The 13,536-nt window shown below is 36.9% G+C and overlaps 1 protein-coding gene across 2 annotated transcripts in view; it reads right to left on the bottom strand.

Annotated features, from left to right (window-relative positions):
* The window catches only part of LOC128660401 (ubiquitin-conjugating enzyme E2 E2), a 746,956-nt gene extending 741,074 nt beyond the window's left edge, over positions 1–5,882 (bottom strand). Inside the window, exon 1 of one of the 2 annotated variants that reach the window (XM_053714227.1) lies at positions 5,777–5,882. The gene's annotated coding sequence lies outside the window, so the exon portion shown is untranslated. Of the gene's footprint in view, positions 1–5,539 lie in introns of both variants that reach the window. The other variant, XM_053714226.1, reaches the window with a different exon arrangement.
* Between the last annotated feature and the right edge of the window lie 7,654 nt (positions 5,883–13,536).

Genomic DNA, 13,536 nt, shown 5'->3' with positions numbered 1-13,536 from the left:
TGCCCTTGAGTAGAGCAACCTAGATGAAGCACAGCCACTAAACGTTATTTTATTGTGCTCCTGAAACCCCATAGTTTAATTTGCTGCAGTACACACGCAGACAAGGGAAGGCTTTAGGTGGGAGACGCATTACACACTACTTACTTATTATTTTAGTGAGATACCTGTCAATCTGACATCACAGATGGAATAGAAATGTGATAGTATATGAAAGTAAATTCTGAACTTACCTTTTATTTTAATAGTACTTTCATTTATTTATTTTTTTACCATGCGCAAAATCCTTTTTTAATCATCAGCTATAAAGTTGGATTATTCCCTGTCCAGCCGCCGTCTTCAAGTGTCTTTTTATCCTCAAGGTAACGTTTTCACCTCTTATCCAATCCACTTTGCAGCCATAAGGCACAGAAAATAAAAAAAAGTGTTGCAGAACTGCTCATGCACTCTGATCTCTCTTAGACAGTGTCTCCAAAGTGGATTGGATAAGTGGTGAAAAAGTCACAACGAGAAAAAATGCATTTTTTAGAGGACGGATGGACGGGGAATAATCAAACTTATAGATAATAATAAAAAAAAAAAAAAAAAGAAAGGATTTTGCTCATTAAAAAAAAAATATATATATATATATATATAAATGAAAATACTTTAAAAATAAAAGCTAGATTCAGGATTTAATTTAATATACTATAACTTTACCATTATATAACTAGAGTGGGAGATATTTAAATAAGAAGATGATATTGGTGCTTTGTTATATAGTACAGAAGTAAAAAAAAAAAAAATAGTGTATATTCATTGTGTATTACAAGTCAAACAGAGATAGCAGTGCATTTTCTTCAATTTAGTTTCCATCAGACTGGGAGGGTGAGTTTTAAGATTACCCTTTGTATATTCATTTAAGGATACCACGTGGAGAAGTTGTCGTGTTTGAATGCTAGAAAACTGGACATGCCACTTAAAAAGTAATAACTTACTGGAAGCATTTTTGCTAATAAAAGTATATTGAAAAATGTTTATATTTAAAATGTAAATGCACCCCTGAAGAAGATTTCAATTTTGACCTTTCTATCCCTTTACCTTCAAAATACATTTTAAAACATTATGCAAATAAAAGCTGTTCATGCAGAACTTTAAATGGACATGCAACTAAATTTATTTTTCTTTCATGATTCCGATAGAGCATTCAATTTTGAACATCTTTCTAATTTACTTCTATTATAAAATTGTCTTTGTTCTCTTGGTATCTTTTGTTAAAAAGTAGAAAAAGTAAGCTCAGGAGCGTGCATGTGTCTGGAGCACTATATGACAGAAGTTTACAAATTTGCAAGAGCACTAGATGGCAGCACTATTTCCTGCTATGTAGTGTTCCAGCCACCTACCCCAGGTATCTCGTCAACAAAGAATAACATGAGAACAAAGCAAATTTGAAAATTGAAGTGAAATGGGAACTTTTTTTAAAATGTATGCTCTGTCGGAATTACAAAATACATTTTTCGGGTTTCATATCTCTTTATCCCTTTGAGTGCTAATGACGGCTCTGAGCCGTCACAGAGTTTCCCACTCTAGTGGTAATGACTGCTCAGAGCCGTCACTAGGACTCTCCCACCTTGAGGGAGATCTGGGGGCTCCCACCCGCTCCTACCCGTTTTGTGTGGGGACGTCACGCGCAATAACGTGATGACGTCACTGCGCAACTTTATTTATACTTAACAATGTTAAGTATAGGAGCAGGGGGCATGCTGCTTAGAAGCCTGTATCTCAGGCATCTAAGCAGATATAGACCCCCAAGTGTAACCTTTCCAACAGTGTAAGTCTTGGGGGTCTGGGGAAAAAATAAAAAAAGTTTATAAATAATTGTTAAAAAAAAAAAAAAAAATAACATTAAAAAAATCTTAGCACCCAGGTGGGAAAGTGCTTAGCACTCAACGGGTTAAAAGGGACAGTCTATTCAAAATTAAACTTTCATGATTCCGATAGGATATGAAGTTTTAAAATAACTTTCCAATATACTTTTATGATTAAATTACGTTGTTCTGTTGGTATTCTTAGTTGAAAGCTAAACTTAGGTAGGCTCATATGCTAATTTCTAAGCCCTTGAAGCCCGCCTCTTATCTGAATGCATTTGACTGTTTTTCACAGCTAGAGGGCATTAGTTCATGTGTGTCATATAGATAACATCATGCTCACACCAGTGAAGTTACTTTAGAGAGGGCACCGATTGGCTAAAATTCAAGTCTGTCAAAAGAACTGAAATAAGGGGGCAGTCTGTAGAGGCTTAGATACAAGGTAATCACAGAGGTAAAAAGTATATTAATATAACTGTGTTGGTAATGCAAAACTGGGGAATAAGTAATAAAGGGATTATCTATCTTTTTAAACAATAAAAATTCTGTAGTAGACTGTCCCTTTAAGGCAGTGGTCGACAAATCTGCTTAAAATGTAGTTGCCAGTAAGAATACTTAGGTGCCAGACATACTTTAAGGAGTCAGAGTGTGATATTTGTATATAGATATAGAAAACAACTCAAAAAGTTAGGGGGCACTGGTAAAATTCCAGGAGCCAATGGCTCCTAGGGTCCAGGTTTTGTTAAGATCTGCTTTAAGGGCATCAAAAGTTTGCAGTTTTAGTACCCATGTCATGCAAAATACAGGCATTATAATTAGGAGTTGAGAAAAGTATATCATATACAGGTATACCTCACTTTACAGCGCTTCACTTTACAGCGATTCGCTAATACAGCGCTTTGTGGAGCTGAAGTTCAACCTCCAAGGATTTTGAAACAGTACTGTACTCATTGTGAGATTGCTAGAAAAGTGAATGGCATCATTTTGTTATGCTTAGTTCACTCTGTTTATAGCATTGCAGTGCAATCTGTGTCTCAGTGCTATAGTCTGGCAAATTTTACTACAGTAATTGTTACAATTTTACAGGTACAGTATTTATTGAATACTTGCTATGCTAGTGTTAAACTAAACATAGCACTATTGCACCCCTAATATATGTTAGTTCAAACATGTTTTCGGGATTTTAAACACTGAAAAGAAAGCTAAAACTGCTTGGTTTCACTTTAAGGCGGTTTTCACTTTACAGCGGGGCTCCGGTCCCTAACCCGCTGTATGAGCGGGGTATACCTGTACAGCAGTCAGTAATAATACTCTTTAGCATTGTCTGTTTAAAGATCCAGGCAACAGAATCTGAATATTGGGAGCCATGACTGTTAGATTTTATTATTTTTTGCCATTTGTCAAATCCTTTATTATATTGTGGGTTAAATATAGAAAGGTTATTTTATGGATGAGGGAAACAAATTGATATCCTGTATACATATATAGAATACATAGAAACCATTATCATTTTTTAATGAAACAAAGTTCTCTGGTTCCAAGGTTTTTCAACTTCATCTTATTGATATGTATAAATAGTTAACATTCTAAAAGACTATTAAAAAAGTAGCTAGAATAAATGAATTTGTCAGTATGCCATGGGAATATAGAGGTTGCATATCTTGAATATAAAGGTTAATGTTCTGTTAATGCCTTCATATAAAGAGGCAGCATTTCATTCTACAAAAAGAACGTATATAATAAAATTCTTACAGAGAATTATAGAATTTCCCTGATTCATAGAGGTTACAAAACGGCTGTATTAAAAAGGACATCTCTCTACTTAGGTATCAATGACAATGAATAGCAAAGATGCACACTAGGTGGTAAGCAGTTGTACACTGGCTTTCTTTTACTTTGTTTCAAAAGCCACTGGCCCCTCTTATTCAAACTATGAATGTTTAGATTACATTTTCATTTTGTTGAACTAATGTAAGTCACATTCATTTAAAAATGCTTTATACAGAATATATATAAAAGATAGACTACAGTATAATGTAAATATATCAAGTGTGCAATAAAATTATGTCTAAAAAAAACAATGTACATACCTTAATTAAAAAATACTTTATTGCTAAAAAATGATAACCATCAAATGAGCCTTCAGTGAATCATAATCTTATTGCTGGTGTTGTGTATATATAGGTGTGTATATATGTGTATTCATGTGTATTCGTGTGTTTATATGTGTATATGTGTTGGAAAAATGTGAGAGTGTGTGTATATGCCCAAAAAACAGAGAAAACCTGTCTACATGTATCTCAGACTCTATTAATACCAAGCTCAATATGCAGCGCTCAGACTCCATAAATACTTTTAAAAGTATAAATGTGCATATAGCTAGACCCTGAGGTCTAAGGATCAATGTTCCGAGAGCTTTTATGCAAATTGCACACTGTATTGATAGAAAACCAAGTTTTGACACCTCTAGTGCCCTAAATGAGGGCTTGACAAATCCTGGAGTCACAGAACCACGGCTCCTAATATTTTACTTCCGGCTCTTTTGGATATGGATAACTTTACCCATATGTAGAAAGCTTCTTTGGATCCTAAAATGTGGGTACCTGACTCATCAATTTTCTGGACTGTTCCAAGGTTTCATTTAAACATGTGAAACCCAGGCCTAAACAGAGGATAATTAGTCTACATTCTACCAAGTCACGTTACCACTAACATCTCTTAGTTTTAATTTTCCCAATACTGGCTTTGGATAGAAAAATTTGAAGCACAACAAATGGAAATTTGCAGCAAACAGAATATAAAACAATTTGGGGGTGAACTGCACAGTTGAATCTCTGGACCACCCTGAGACAGTTTGGTAGCAAATAAACTAGATAACGTAATAAGACCCATGCAGAAATAATGCCCCTATATACATTGTACATATACACAGTAGAGACAGCTCCCCATACTAAGTTCAAACTCTGTTGGCAGTTGCACCCCAATATAGCCATTGACAACAAATAGCCTTTCTATACAAAGCTTAATTAGATAGTCATGTTTACTTAGTATGCATACATAGTACCTAGATACATTTCACACCTCATATATTCATTATGTGTATAAAACCCCTGTATGCACAGTTCTTATTGCACAGATAGTTCTGTATAACCACTAGTGTGACCTCACTCTAAACAAAATCATACTGACTAAATACAATTAACCCTTATATGCAGTATTCATGTATAACCCTTCTCTAGACCGCTTACACTCAATAGTTAACACATCACATTTAGATAAATAACCCTCTAGCTCAGACTCATATCTAATATAAATAAACAGTCCATCAATACTGAGCCCCATGTAAACAATTTACACATTATGAATCCCTAAATGACCCTACACATCCAACATAAGTGGACATCCTTTATATACTGAGCTCATACTCAATAGACAGCCTTATATAGCACAGTTATTAAGATAGACTGCTGGCAACACCGTACTCTAAGTAAGCATAGATTTGTCCCTATCTACTGAGTGGACAGCTCTTCTATAAAGAACTCATATTTGACACTAAATGCCATAGAGCTACATCCCTTATTTATATACAGAGGCCAAATTATCTGCATATAAAACTGCACATCCTGTACACATTAACCCTCTGTTGCCAGGTCCCTGCATACAATGTAATATCCCTCGCCCCTTCAGCTCATTACCTGCCCTCAGGTCGCAGTGCTGAAGCGTGTCTGGGTGCAGCCCCCGGACCCAGCTCTTCTTCTTCTCCTATTCCTCTTCCTTTACCAACCGCCCCGGGGGGCTCCTCCTAACTCCTCTGTGGGGTCCGGACACACATCCACCGTCAACCAGGAACCCAACACAGCAGTATCTCTCACCGTATCTTTGAACACACAATCCTTAATTATACTGTATATAGATAGCAAGCGACAGCTCACCCTGCGCACAAGCTCCTTATTATCACACGGACACGAGCAAAAGGGGTTGGTATATGTACTTTATGTATATCTCAACTCTGCTGCATCACATTCACTCGGTCCCACCCCTCTCTCCGCCCACTTAACAGTGTGAGCGCGCACCTGGAGCGCGTAATGAGAGGGAGAAAGGATCACAGGCTGTTGGGGGCGCGCAGGAATGGTTTGGTGCTCGCGTAAAGGGAGGGAGAATGCGCGGCCAAGAACTCTCTCCGTTGGGAGGAGTACACAGTACACACGCTACCCCCCCCCCCCTCCACACAGCAATGCAAACTGGCCGCATGGTGCCAAGAGGAAGCTGTGTGGGTGATGGGGATTTATTAATTGCTTCAGTAGGTGGACATCAGTACCAGGTTAAATCGTGGAATTATTAAATAAATATATATAACTCATTTGTTATAAACAATCATAAATCTGTTGCAGAAGTTTGGGTTCTTCATTACATGCCTTATGCAGACTAATAAATTGTTCCTGAATCTAGAGTTATCCAGGCAGTTTAAGATGTATTTGGTAGTCTCAATAGTCACATCTGGCATCTGTCTGCACTTCCTATAATCACATAACTTTTGTCAATATGACGTGTAAGGTGAAATACAGTGGCAGTGTTCTCTAAATTCAAAGAGATTATTTTATGGGTCTGATTCTTTGAATTTTGGAGAGCTTCTTAATCCTTTAATAAATCATTTATCCTCCATATGAAAAAAGGAATTGGGAAGTTTGTCTTCCCAAGAAGTAATGGACTTGTCAGGGTCTTTTTTTTTTTTTTTTACTATTAAATGTATTGAAAACCACAAAAATTATTTATTCATTCAGACACAGCATACAATTTTTTTTAAAAAGTTTCCAATTTACTTATCAATTAAGCCCGGGTACATATTCGTCACTGTCCGCCCGAGCTCTCCTTTGGTGGGAAGCAATCCGCTGCCCAAATTTAACATTGCACACATGCGCTATTTTGCTCTCGCGTGCAACCCCCTTAGGGGATTGACCGGGGAGATTGACAGCTCCTGCCTGTGCGTGATTAGCTGTGGGCGGGCAGCAGCTGTAAACCCCCCTGGTCAGATGAGACCGGAAGCATTGAAATTCTCCACCTACGTGGTGGAGAAGAGGGTAGGGGAGCAGCAGTCTGATGACCACTGCTTGGTAAATCCTGAAGGTAGGAGAAGGGCTTGATAAATCGAGCCCATAGTTTTTTACACACAGGCATGCTCCTGAGCTTACGTCGGTGCTGTTCAACAAAAGATACCAAAAGAATGAAGATAAATTCATAATAGTCAAAAAGTTGTTTAAAATTGCATGCGCTTTCTGAATCATGAAAGAAAAAAATTGGGTTTCATGTCCTTTTAAGGCACCATCATATTAAGGAGCACTGTACATTGTTCTATACACTGTGTAATACATAAAGACAATAAATGGCTAAACATACTGAAGCAGGATTTTAAGTCCTTGCTGAATATTTTATATTATTAAAGTGAGTACCAGGCATCAATTCCTTAGTGTAATCTAAGAAATCCACACTAGACATAGAATAAAAAAAATCAAATCAACCTTAATTTTCAGTCAACATAAGTTCTCATTAATGCTGAATGTTTTAGGATTTAGAAACCACAAATTTTCACTTGTTGGAAATCTGTAGGACCACATAGTCCAGCGCTACGGAATTTGCCGGCGCTATACAAATAAATGATAATAATAGTCTGCTGTTGAATTAGCAAGACATCTTTTCACGTTCCTTATTACAGAAAACTCGCTCATTTGTATGCAAAATGTTTTTTTTACAACGCCAGATCTGTTAACGTTCTCCAGTGGTTCAATTTTATTTAAAGAAATAATAATAATAGTGCAACAACAAAATACTGTATGTGTTTTATTGTTGTTCAAATGCTTGCTATGCTTTCATTTCCCACAAAGGGGTTTAATACATAGTGAAGTCTGCTGAAGAGCTGTAGTGCAAAGCCTTATACAATAATACAATTATCTAAAATATTAGAATATTTTATCATTCTGTTATTATGCCCATTTAAGAGTTTATACTCCAAGAAAGATACAATGAAAAATATGATTTTTTGTGTAACTGTGATGCTCCAAGGTATCCAGACACCCATTAAGAATCATTGGTGTACACTAAACTGTATCTCTAATTTGCAACACAGATTTTGACAGGATGTAAGGAAATCTTTACCATAGTGCTTTGCACGCACTTTGGCTTTAGGGGTCTCTGCTGTTATCATTTATAGCATGCTCATTAGGATCTTCAGATGAGTGTGTAGAACACCAGCATAGGTTGTCAGGAGATTTTATGCCAAGCAACAGTGAACTTCATTAGACCAGAGGAAACCCATGTGTCATTTCACAGTCCAAGCTCAATATGACCTTCCTCTGTAATCTGATTCCCTCTCCTAGGAGATAATTTGTTTTTTTTTTAGTTCACTAGCTCTTTTGAGGAAACAATGAGGAAAGTTGGCTACATTTATTTATCTCAGACACCTTTCATTATAAGAAAAGAATATCAATACTTATTTTGCTTATAGCTGTTTGGACAGCAAGGCTTTCCTTTGACATTTTCCACTTGTCAAATTCTTTTTAATATGATTTTTACTAAAAATGGCAAGGCAGTAAATGTATGCTGTACATAGAATTCCTACTATAACAATAGCAAACATTATTTTTCCTGTTTCTTTCCTATCTTACTACTAGAGATGTGCATTCGACTTTGGAGAAGTACAAAGTTGACCAAATTTAAGCCATTTCAGAGATTATTTTAATATATGAGCAGCCAAATACATTGTAGGGCGAAACAGATGTAGTATGAACAATTGCTTGACCAAATCAATTCGCTAGTGCGCTCAGTTTGCCTCCAAAAGAGGTGCAGAAGGTGTCAGGGATTTAGTAATACAGTTTTTTTTTTATAAAAATCCAGCTATAACCTATAATAGGGAGGTGGGAAACTAGGGGATAGTCAGATATTTCAATCACTTTGATTTAATAGTGTCAGAGGCAAATCACAAAGGCCCTAATGTTAAAAGTATTGTGATAATACCACTATTTTAAAAATGGATCAATCCTGTGATCAAGATGGCTGTGAGTTGATTTCTGCTCAGACAGCCATCCCTATTGTTTTATATGGAAGGCACGTAGCCAATCATCAGGACGAGAGGTTAACTCACTTTTTTTTTTTTTTTTTAAAATATCGCCGGATTCACGAATTGTGAGACTGGTGAGACAAAAAAGGCAATTTCTTGTGGGTCTGGACAACCCTTTTTATCATCAGCCCCAAAGTCAGGAGGTCTAGAGAGGTCAAGATAGACTTCAACAAATCAACAAGTTATAGGGTTCATTACAATCCTTTAGATTTAACTACAAGAATCCCCATAGACTTTAATGGTGAATTTTGTAGAAAATCAATTAGATAAGCTTTGACTGTAATAGAATCTTATATGTTCTGTTTGCATTGAAAATAGGCTCTTTTAAAGTGAATGTCAATTTTGATGCTAAAGTGCCCGGTTTTTAAAAATTCGTTTAAAAACAGGGGCACTTTAATTAATCAAAATTTACATTTCACTCCTGTTGTGAAAAAAAATGTACCTTTTAAACTTGACAGCCGCTCCAGCTTCCTACACCCGTCGCAAAGCCTCTTCCTGGGTCTAAAATGAGGAATCCGGCTTCCTCCAATCACGGTGTTGAATCAGACACTGATTCCCCCGGGGGGGAAGCCGTGATTGAAGGATAACCTATCCATAATTTCTGGCGTCAGGAATGGCTTGCAATGACCGGAGGAAGCTGGAGCTGCTTTCAAGATTAAACGGTAAGTTTTTTTTCACAACAGGAGTGAAATGTAAATTTTGATGAATTAAAGTGCCCCTGTTTTTAATTTGAATTTTTAAAAACTGGGTACTTTAGCATCAACATTGACATTCACTTTAATTGTTCAAATTTTATAATGTAATCTAATGAGTTTTAAATTGCTGTTCCACTAGAAATAATGGTAACAATTGCTAAACCAATATTTGACCGAACTTAAAGGGACAGTAAAACTTAAAAATAATGTTATATAATTCTGCACATAGTGCAGAATTATATAACATTATTTAGGTGCTATAGCTATAAATGCCTTTTTTACCTTTTAATTTGTTAAAAATATGGTTCTTTTACAGACCCGCTCTCTGCTCTCTGCTGAGCGGGTCTGTTATATTTAGTCAGCACAGGAGCGAGCTGCACTTAGTGCTATGGCGCGGTCGGGCCGGGCTGTGACTATACAGCTGGCCCGATGCGCTGACTAAATATAACAGACCTGCTCAGCAGAGAGCGGGTCTGTAAAAGCACCATATTTTTAACAAATTAAAAGGTAAAAAAGGCATTTTTAGCTATAGCACCTAAATAATGTTATATAATTCTGCACTATGTGCAGAATTATATAACATTATTTTTAAGGTTTACTGCCCCTTTAACACCCACATGAATTAAATTTGGCAGAATCGAAAGGTTTGAAAAATACGAATCAAATCTTTGGGATAAAACACATTTTTTTTTGCCCTTGTCTATTTATTACTAGAATCTTTATGTGGTTTAATTATTATTATTATTATTATTAACAGGTATTTGTAGAGCGCCAACAGATTCCGCAGTGCTATAAACATAGTTGGTATACAGGATAACATTTATAGGGTCAAATGGGTAGAGGGCCCTGCCGAGAGTTGCACTGTTGTAGTCGGCTCTTATGAAGGTGATCTGCAAACCGCTGGACTCATACGTTTACAACATGATAAGGGGTTCAAGGGGAAAGCAATGGAGTTAGTATTGGTTGTATGCATCCCTGAATAATATAGACTTTGGGTTGCGCTTGAAGCTGTTAAAACTAGGGGAGAGTCTTATGGAGCGAGGCAGAGAGTTCCACAAGATGGGGCCAGTCAGGAGAAGTCCTGTAAACGGGAATGTAAAGAAGCTAACAGGAGAGGAGGAGATTGTGAGCAAAGCAAAGGGGACGGGAGGGAGAGTATCTGGAGACAAGGTCTGAAATGTAGGGGGGAGTAGTGCAGTTGAGGGCTTTGTATGTCAGAGTGAGGATTTTGTGTTTAATCCTGGAGGCAAGAGGAAGCCAGTGAAGGGAATGGCAGAGAGGTGCAGCAGATGAAGTGCAACGTGTAAGGAAGATGAGCCTGGCAGTGGCATTCATTATGGATTGTAAAGGAGCTAGGCAGACCAGAGAGGATGGAGTAGCAGTAGTCAAGATGGGAAAGGATGAGAGAGTGGATTAAAATCTTAGTTGTGTCTTGTGTATGAGGCTGAGTTCTGCAGCAACCCAAGGGTTGCAGGTTCGATCCCTGGTGAGGTCCACTCAACCTTTCATCCTTCCGAGGTCGATAAAATGAGCAGCGCCTTGAGACCCTTACGGGTGATTAGCCGCGCTTTACAAGTACCCAATACATACATGCATACATACGAAAATGTTTAATTTTAGAGATGTTTTTAAGATGTTTAACCAGTAATTACCCAACCTAAGGCCCAGAGGCCACTATGTACCCCTACACTGATTTTTATTTTGCCTTTTATTTTTAACTGTTAAGATTCTCTGGGTCTGCTTGCAATCTAGGTGACTTATGAGCATAAAGAACCATATAGAGTACTTGCCTATTTGTCTCATCCCAGCAACTGACAGCTTAATTTCAGAAATATATTATTTATCTTCTATAAGCTTGTTTCATTTCTGGGACAAACTAATATGTATGTTCCAGGCTCTGTGCATATATGCAGGTCTGTAGTATTTGTGCAAACATAGATGCTAATATATATCTTGCTAAATCATTGTCTCTTTGAAGATTATTTATAAGTATATATTTTTGTTTGTCTCAATAGAATATTCACAGTGTGTTGAGTGCCCTTGAAAATGTACATAGTATTTCAATATAATTCCTCAATAAAGATTAAGCACCCCTAATTATGTATGTTTGAGACAGGCTAATTCTTCTATTAGGTACCACATTAGCCATTCTGTTTGCACTGCACAACGCTACTATAACTGTATAATTATTATTACTGTTATCATTTATTTATGAAGCGCTGACATATTACGTAGTGCTGTAACATTAAGTATACAGTAATGGGGTTTAATAAACAGATATAAACATATATACATAAATCTAAACGATAGAGGGCCCTGCCCTTAAGTTACTGTAAGCTCTAAACCATCTTTACATAAAATGATCGACAGGACAGGTGGCCTCATGAGCTTACATAATAAACTGTATGTATAATTATTTCTTAGTTGACTTAGTTATTTTAAATATCATAGTTTTAGACCTTTGTGTTTAAAGAACCATAAATGAACAATAATAACATATTCTAAAGTGCTACAGCATTTTATTATTGCACTGTTGATGGAACAGATCTAAGAGGCCGAATTATGAAAGGTCTTGCGGACCTGATACGACAGTGCGGATCAGGTCCGCAAGACCTCGCTGAATGCGGAGAGCAATACGCTCTCCGTATTCAGCATTGCACCAGCAGCTCACAAAAGCTGCTGGTGCAACGCCGCCCCCTGCAGACTCACGACCAATCAGCCGCCAGCAGGGAGGTGTCAATCAATTGTGGCGATTCCTGTCCGCCTCATCAGAGCAGTCGGACAGGGTTATGAAGCAGCGGTCTTTAGACTGCTGCTTCATAACTGCTGCTTCTGGCGAGTCTGAAGACACACCAGAAACACGGGCCCACAAGCTCCATACGGAGCTTGATAAATGGGCCTCTATGCCTTTTCACAGAGAAAAAATATCCTGTAGCATATCAGTCTGACCCTGCCCAATGACAGTCCAGTGCTGACATACCAGGCAATTCTTCTCTAAACAAGAGAAACAACAACCCCAGATGATCGTTTCGGCCTTCTGTGAGGTGCAGTTGCATCTCTCTAAGGGCATGTGTGCAAGGAGTACAGTTACACTCATATTAACACTGTCTAATAAAAATTAAAAAATATTGCACAAAAAAGTTATAAAGGCTCAAAGGTATGAGAACTCAGGTATTAGAAATAAAGGGGTCGATCCGATAAAAATCGTCGTGTATTTGTAACTTAGGTTAGGATTTATTTTACAGGTAATTGGGTAATTATTTTAACTAGGTAGCTATTAAATAGTTAAAATAATTAACAATTTACATGTAAAATAAATATAAACCCTAACATAGCTATAATGTAATTATTAATTACATTGTAGCTATCTTAGGGTTTATTTTATAGGTAAGTATTTAGATTTAAATAGGAATATTTTAATTAATAATATTAATATTAGATTTATTTTAATAAGAGTTTAGTTAGGATGTTAGAGTTAGATAGGGTTATTATACTTAATATATATATAATATAATAACGATATTAACTATATTAACCCTAATATAATTAGAGTTAATATAGTTAATATATATAATATAATAACTATATTAACTATATTAACCCTAATATAATTAGGGTTAATATAGTTAATATAGCTGGCGGCGGTGTAGGGGGATTAGATTAGGGGTTAATACATTTATTATAGGTGGCCGCGGTGTAGGGGGGTGTAGATTGTAGGCAAAAGAGCAGTTTACTTTGTGACAAAGCCCAGCCAAAAGCCCTTTTAAGGGCTGGCAAAAGAGCTGTTACTTTGGGGCATGCCCCGCAAAAAGCCCTTTTAAGGGCTGGCAAAAGAGCAGTTACTTTGGGGCAATGCCACGCAAAAAGCCCTTTTCAGGGCTATTTG

This window comes from Bombina bombina, chromosome 5, assembly GCF_027579735.1.
Source record: "Bombina bombina isolate aBomBom1 chromosome 5, aBomBom1.pri, whole genome shotgun sequence".
Classification (NCBI taxonomy): domain Eukaryota; kingdom Metazoa; phylum Chordata; class Amphibia; order Anura; family Bombinatoridae; genus Bombina; species Bombina bombina.
Note: the sequence above shows the minus strand (reverse complement) of the source record. Positions and strands in the feature narration are given on the sequence as shown.